Source organism: Rhagoletis pomonella, unplaced genomic scaffold, assembly GCF_013731165.1.
Source record: "Rhagoletis pomonella isolate Grant_MI unplaced genomic scaffold, Rhpom_1.0 Rhpom_scaffold_00011, whole genome shotgun sequence".
Taxonomy (NCBI): domain Eukaryota; kingdom Metazoa; phylum Arthropoda; class Insecta; order Diptera; family Tephritidae; genus Rhagoletis; species Rhagoletis pomonella.
The window spans coordinates 15,679,806-15,687,425 of NW_023458565.1; positions in this window are offsets into that span (position 1 = coordinate 15,679,806).

Consider the following 7,620-nt stretch of genomic DNA (forward strand, 5'->3'; position numbering starts at 1 on the left):
AAGTAAATAGGAACACGGCAACTTTTAGGTTTAGCAGACTGGACACGATGATTTGAGTAGGAGGATTCTTACGTTCCGCGTGGTATCACAACGGACCCAAAAATGTAAGGGCCTAGGTGTGCTAGTGTGTACGCTGGCAGCCACTTAAACCTAACCTAACGTAACCTTCTGCCTAGTGTGTTTCTGTCTCCAGGGTATTATTATGACGCTGCTGGATCTAAATATATTTCAGCCTAAAGCCGTCCCGATTGACACTCTTGAATGGGCCTTCGTCAATTCGCCTTTAGGAATTGGGTCCCTCGTTTTGAGCTTTCAGCAGCTCGATAGCATAGTCGGGATATTTGTCTGCGCTACTCAGAGCTGCCCGTTTCCACCCCTCAAGTTTACCCGCTGCGCAGCTCATTCATGTGGCCTCCCTGTTGGTATTGACAGTGGTGCTGGCTGGTTGTGATGCGGCGAAACGTTTTGGGTCCCGATGCCAGGATGGATGTTGGTTTCCCGCTCGGTCTCGGGTAGTCACCCTCTTCTCCATTTCTTACCGTTGGTGTTCCAGCTTGCTATCGGATCTTAAATCAAGGTTCACTGACCGCAAGTACCCCATTCTAGTACTTACCCACCAGATCTCAGTTCTTATTACCTTAACGTTCCGCCCTAATGTCTGTAAACTACAGTGGCTCGAAAATTATTAAGCTTTTGGTAAAGAAGTATTTCGATTTTTTGCCGAACGTTGGGTCGCCTTTATATATTTTGTTCGGCCAAAAAGAAAAATAAATTTTTTTTTTAAATCTTCTTACAAAAAAATAGTTAAGTTAAAAAACAGAATCAAAAATCTTATTATTACGATTCCGTTAAAAATTGTTTTAATTTTTTTTTTTTTTTTTTTTTTTTTTTTCAACAATTTATATTGAGCTCGACGCCGTTTTAAATGAAAATTTTTGTTGTGGAAAAGCAACAATAATTTGAAAAAATATATATTTTTACGTAAATTTTTTTAAGCTTAAACCGTTTTGTCATTGTCATTTGAGAGGATTTTTTCAAAAAACATCTTTAAAAAACTCAATTTTTGAAGGTGTGTATTTTCAAATCGGTCCAGCTCGCTTAAATCTTAATATTTTTCCGAAATATTTTGGTGGACGTCTTAAAATATAATAGATTTTATAATTCCAATGGAAAAACAGTACCGATTTTTTTTTTTTGTATCGGGAGTGATGCAGTCTAATGTACATAAATATGTATTAGGGTGATCCTTAAATACGTATATCAATATCTAAATTTTGTATGATGAACTCCTGTGTTTTATTCTACGTACAGATTAAAGACATGCACGATTAAATTTTTTTAAACCCCCGGGAATTTTTTGTAAATCTTGAAATTATCTTGGATATCTTTATTTTGTACGTAGAACAAAATAAGTGGGTGCCCCATGATGTTGATATATTAAGGAGCTTCCTACATACTTTTTAGTATTTATGTAGATAACAATAGTCGATTTTTAAGTGAACTTCATATCAAAAATATGCAACAGAACGTAGGCCAGGTGTTGATGGCCACACAGATGTTCCAAATACTACTTAAATACATAAATAATTTTCTTGCTCCTCAGATTTGCATATTCAAAAAAAAAAAATACAAAATCAAATGCAAACATTCTGATATACATAAATATGTATGTCCATATGTCGGTATTTACATACATACATACATATAAGTGAATGTTGATAAATAGTGCTTGGTACCTTGAGAAATGCAGTCAAAGAGAACGAGCGCTACGCATAAAATTAGAAAAAAAATCATTCAAAGGAAAAAGGGGTTGTATGTATGGGTAAAACAATAGCAATAACATAGACGTTGACACCAAACCAAGTCGCTTCGAACAATGAGAACAAACATATTCTTCATACAGTAGCCACCGCTTAAGTGGACAAGAGAAATTACAGTGAAATTTTTTGTTAAATCGCCTGGGCAACCATTCACTTTGGACGAAGCGCGTTCTAAGCAAAATCCTTAGAGGAATCTGAGAAGATTCAACTGGGACTTCGCCTGTAGAAGTCTGCTGGAAATTCTTTCGATTGCACCCGCGAGTGGCGGGACCTTGACTAAAAGTTCAATTGACGAATTAATTGGTGTGTTCACCAGTTCGTGTAAAAGAGCCGTTGAAATCTCTTGTCCCCTGAGTCACCACAAAGGTAAGAGCAAACCGCTCTGATAGTCGGAGGAGCTCTTCGACCTTGGGGCCTCGAGCAGAGGCCTTTTTAACAACGCCAGGAGGAGTAAATCGCCCTCCGACTGGGTACTGTATAAGATTAGACTTGGGATATATAAGTCCAAGATTAGGAAAGCGAAGCGAACTTGATGGAGACTCTTCTGTGGAAGTGTGGAGCGCAGTGAGGCGTGTTCGAGATTTAGGCGAGCTCTCTCTGAGAATCACGCTTAAGGAGGAGAGTGATAACTGGCGATGAGCAGCGCGGAGTCTCTTCGAATCCCAGAGGGATCCGTTGGGTGGCTATAAGCTCCGAAACGAACGTTTCGGAAATCCTGACCGAGGATAGCCTTCTTTGTCCCGTTGGCTCTTTCAAGCCCTTTAAGGCCCAGACGACCAGCCGATCTGGTCGAAGTCTTCGGAGTCGTCGTGCCGCTAGTTGATGCCTATTTTTTAGAAATGTTTGGCTAGGGGTAATGTTCCGGGACCTTCGAGTGTGGTCAGAGTTGTGTTCATTCCCAAAGCGGTTATAGCCTCTGATGTATCACCAAGGGACTTCAGGAAGTGGCAGTTCTGTTGAAACGACCATACACACGGTCGTTGAGTGTATTGAGCAGGGCTTTTCGCAGGCGGAATTCGCGAAGAAATCTGCAGCGTCTTCCAGGCTGAGGTGGATGCGATAAAAGAGGCTTCGGACTCTCTACTGTAACACCTTTTAGGGAGATGAATATTTATTCCGACAGCCAAGCAACTATCCAGGCTCTTGGCTCCTTGACGGTGCGTTCGATAACGGTGAAGGAGTGTTTGACTTCCTTATCGACCGCCTCTGATTACTTCGCTATTAAGCTTATTTGGGTTCCTACTCACAGCAAAATCGCTAGAAACTACATAGCGATAGGCAAGACAGGGAACCTTCGAGAAATTTCTTCCGGATGGGGAAGGTCTGGGGACTCCCCAGGCCTCGTGTGGTCTGCTTCTGTACAGATAGGCGTTTAGTCAGCTCAGCGAGCGCTGGACGAAGACCCTGTAATTCAAGGTGGCAAAATCCTGCTAGTCACGGGTAGACCGGAGGCAGTCTGCGGAGCTTTTGAGACTAAGCAAGCTGCATCTCTCGCTATTGGTGGGAGTGCTTTGTGATCACTGCGTGTTAGTTAATCATGCCGTAAGGCTGAATTTCATCGATGACCCTTACTGCTGCAGCTGCATGCGGGATGATGAAGTGGAATCACCGATTCCGATTTCTCCTGCAAAAAGTCATAGGTGTCGTCATTATTCCTGCCCTCCCACTCACCTTCCGAGCTCCCTGCGTCCTTTTCCCCCTCCCCTCTTAAAGGCATTACAATGGACAGCTTAGTCGAGTCCAAGGCAGGCAGCTCGCGAACTTAACCTAACCTAACATAACCGGGAAACCAGTTAACCGGTCGTTTTTCAATTAAATGTTGTTTTCTTGTCGAGTTTTTGATAAAAAATAAGTTGTCAAACTACATAGGAATTTAAGTTTAGGTCAATTAACCGGGTAACACTGTACATGCATATAACCACTAACCAGTATTTCTTTAAGTGAATCGAATGGCTTTAGTTTTGAATTCTTGAGCTTTTCCTCCCATCATTGGAAGGAATCACGCTAGACTGACTACTGACCGCCCGTCCAGTCCGTCATCAGCTGCCAGTAACACAATTGCACAACCCTGTTTGGATCGCCTTGCATTTTGGTGGCAAATATACATACAAACATATGTATGCACGAGTATGTACTTATTTGCATACCACGCAAACGTTCACACATGCCCATGTGCCCCATTCAATTGCTCTTGCAATTGCAACTATGCGTCTACAAGCTGGCAATATGTAAAAAAGTATGCTGACTGTAAGTAAAAGTAGCAGTCTTTTAGCGGGCACCACTTTTACTGTCAGCATTTCATGACCATTCATTGATTTATCTGAAAGTATAATCTCAAATATGTATGTATGTACATTAGACTTAGATTAATAAAAAAAAAAAACTAAATTTTTGGAGGTATTTTCAAATCGGTCCAGCTCACGTTAATCTAAATTTTTTACTGAAATAATTTGGTGCAAATATAATAGATTTTATAATTCCAATGGAAAAACACTGCCGATTTTTATTTTTTTTTTATGGGGTGTGATGCAGTCTAATTTACATGCATACCCTGTGGGAAAATCTCTAGTTCCGAACTGGTGTGCTTCTAGTACATTTAGACCCAATACTTGTTCGCAATAAATCTATTTTACATGCACATAACTAGCGAATTTAACGGAAATCGCCTAGGAAGTGGAAATAGTCCTCCGCTGCTTTTCTATAGTTCGAAACCAGTCCTAAATTCGATGGACAAAAAAAGTAACTTGATTTTTTTTAAACATAGTCTTTTTTGGTTTTTCCATGGCAGCGATTTTAAATGATTTTCAACGAAATTTATTTGCCGTTATTGGTTAGATTTCGGAAGGTCCCAAGTTGTTAAAATATTAATACAACTTTTTGTTTTGTATTACCAAATAATGAAAAAGCATCTGTGAAGTGCAGAATGAAAGCATATTTGAAAGCGGAAAAACCACCAAACAAACAAATCCATTTAAAGTAGGCTAGCCCACCGCTGCATGCCTTCTTCGATAGTTCCGAACTCGTTATAAATTCGACGGATTACGTCTAGTTCGTTCTGCATCCCTTTTTCTATAGTTTCGAACCAGTTCTACGTCATCTTAGATATAGATTTATAATGAAAAGTTGTTTTTCTTCTTTGGGATCAATCACATTTTGTGTGACTATTTTGGACTTAGCCAATTTGGGTATCACTGAACAGAAACGGTTAGAAATTAAATTGCTACTTCGATCTTTAAGGAAATTATTATTTCTTCTTGCATTAGAATATAACTTTTTAGAAAAAGTCGACTTAGCAGCAACTTTTCAATCTTTTCAAAGTAAAAAAAAAAATAGGGGAATACTTTATTTCGATATAGAATAACCCCAGGGGGTGAGAGCATTAAAATTCCGACTTTACTGTTTTTGGACCACTCTAATGTATACACACTTAAGTATACCTACATTACATTTGCACAGCTGTGCGCGTCATTTGACGAACTCAAGTCGAAGAAATCACAACTGCAGGCTTTCTTAGCTGTTCTGCTCCATTTATTTATTGTTTGTGGCTATGTATTTTTGATATCGCCACAGGCCAGCCAACAATTATCAATTGCTTAGAAATTTCATCAACATTTGTGGTCATTTGCATCCGAAACTGAACTTCTCAGCAATATTGTTGACACATTGTACCTGATATCGGCATTTTGTTGCTTGGATTATTCTTAATTTAGTTCTACATACATACTATGTACATATTCAAGCGGATAAAAAAAATTCGGGCCAAACTCATGATAAGGCTGATAGTGTAATTTAAGGTCTTGAGATGACGGCGGACAGAAAAAACGTCTGGGAGTTTAATCACGAAGTGACTAAATGGTGGTTTCAAAACTAGGGCGAATTCGTGATGGCACAACCAGAGCTCTTCCTGTTATAGTATGTGCCAACTACCGGCAGAAGCTAAACGGCTAAAGCCCTCCATCAACAAACTGATTGTGACTCATCAGTGTTGATTTTGACCTGGTAACGGTAATGGTTCTATTTTCAAAGAGAACTAAAATGACCACAATATAGCTTCCTTCGTAAAATAATGGTTCGCTGTCTCTATTTCGGAGGTAATCAGATATTTGCGTGTTATTCTAGACCGACGATGGGCAGAGAGAGCTTTTACTTTCACTCTGTCCGCGCCCATACAAAATGTATAGAAAGCCTAAAAGAGCTTTTTCTGCAGGCAAGGCAGCGCAGTATAGTGGAGCGTAATAGAAAGGCTATAACTGTTTCAAAACCAATGTTCAGAGGATGGCGTGCTTGATGTTCACACAGAGTGATTCCATGAGATCACAGATTTGTTTTTATAAATAAAAAACAAAAATTTCGAAATGATTTTTTTTTTTTATTTTTCATCGTGCATTTATATATGAAACACTATGTCGGTTAAATGCCACTGGATCACTTTTAAGCGTTGTTCAACTGAATATCGCTCCATGACTAAGTCTGTCCATGACTAAGTCTATAGAACCAATTGTCTAAAAAAGATAAGAAATAACATCACTAACATATCACAAATAATTGTGGTCAAAGATCTGACTCACCCTCGAATCACCCTAGCTCTGATCCAATAGTCCATAAAATGACAGGTTTTTACAAGAACTTGCAGGAAGTTACAGGAAAAATAATCATACTCCAAAATCCTGTAAACGAGGGCGATTTTAGGAGAGTTGTGTAGAGAAAGAAGTTGCAAGATTTTACCCGAACTGTTTCTTCTGGTAAAATCATTAAAAGTGTCAAGCGATCACTGGTTGACGTTTTTACAAGAAAAATGCTTTATTGTTCTGGTACTTTCTGCTGTTACTCACTTTTTACTCTCACTTCAGAGAGTACCTAATTTTGCTGTTTGACATTTGTACAGAATTTTACACGAAAAGTATTGGATCAGAGACCTGGCCAAATGTGTGTCGGTTTTAAAGCCGGTTTCGATAGTACAATAAGGAGATGTCTATACACCACGACGGCTGAATTTAAATATCTCCACCAAGCTAATGCAGCTTGATGGCAATCTCTTCGTTGGAAAAACCACATGGAGAAGGATTTGGCTGCACTTGACAGCGGCGCAGAGGACTTGAATTGCAAGGAAAGTAATGTTCTCTTTGAAAATAAAAATACCGTTTTACCTTCTCCCCTGTATGAAAGATTCAAAAACCCGACAGCAAAAATTTTGCATCAATCAAAGCTTCTCCTTTTGTGGCTCTCTTAGTTATCTTCATCATTCATCGAAGCTCTTTCAGTTATTCAATTCACACCAAGAACTGTTCGTTCGGTAGGCATAAACCGGATTATATAAACACACCTGACAGCAGATGTGAGAGATTGCACCAAAATAAAAACAAACAAACAAAGAAGTGCAAACGGAACGCAGCTTTAATACCGTTTATATTGCGTCAAAAAAGGCTCTTTGCAACCGAGAATCAAAGTTATGAAAGCGCCATGTCATCAATGATTCCTCGTTGCGAGAAATACATATATGTAAGTGTTTCTCACAAAACATACTATGCCGTTCGAAGCTGGCGGAAATCAATCTTAACGAAACTGACCACCATTCATTTAAATGACTTCCTGTTTCGGTGCGGAAAATGTGTACTCGTGCAATTATCAGCCGGCGACATCTAACGGTGGACAAGACAAACTATTTACAAAATAAAACGCACTTCAAATCCGCCAGATGTGGCCACGAAACGGTTTATGTGTAAGATAAACGAAAGCGTTCATACTGCAGTGTTAGTAGTACACTGAAAAAAAACGTTCCTCAAATTTATGCGTTATATTT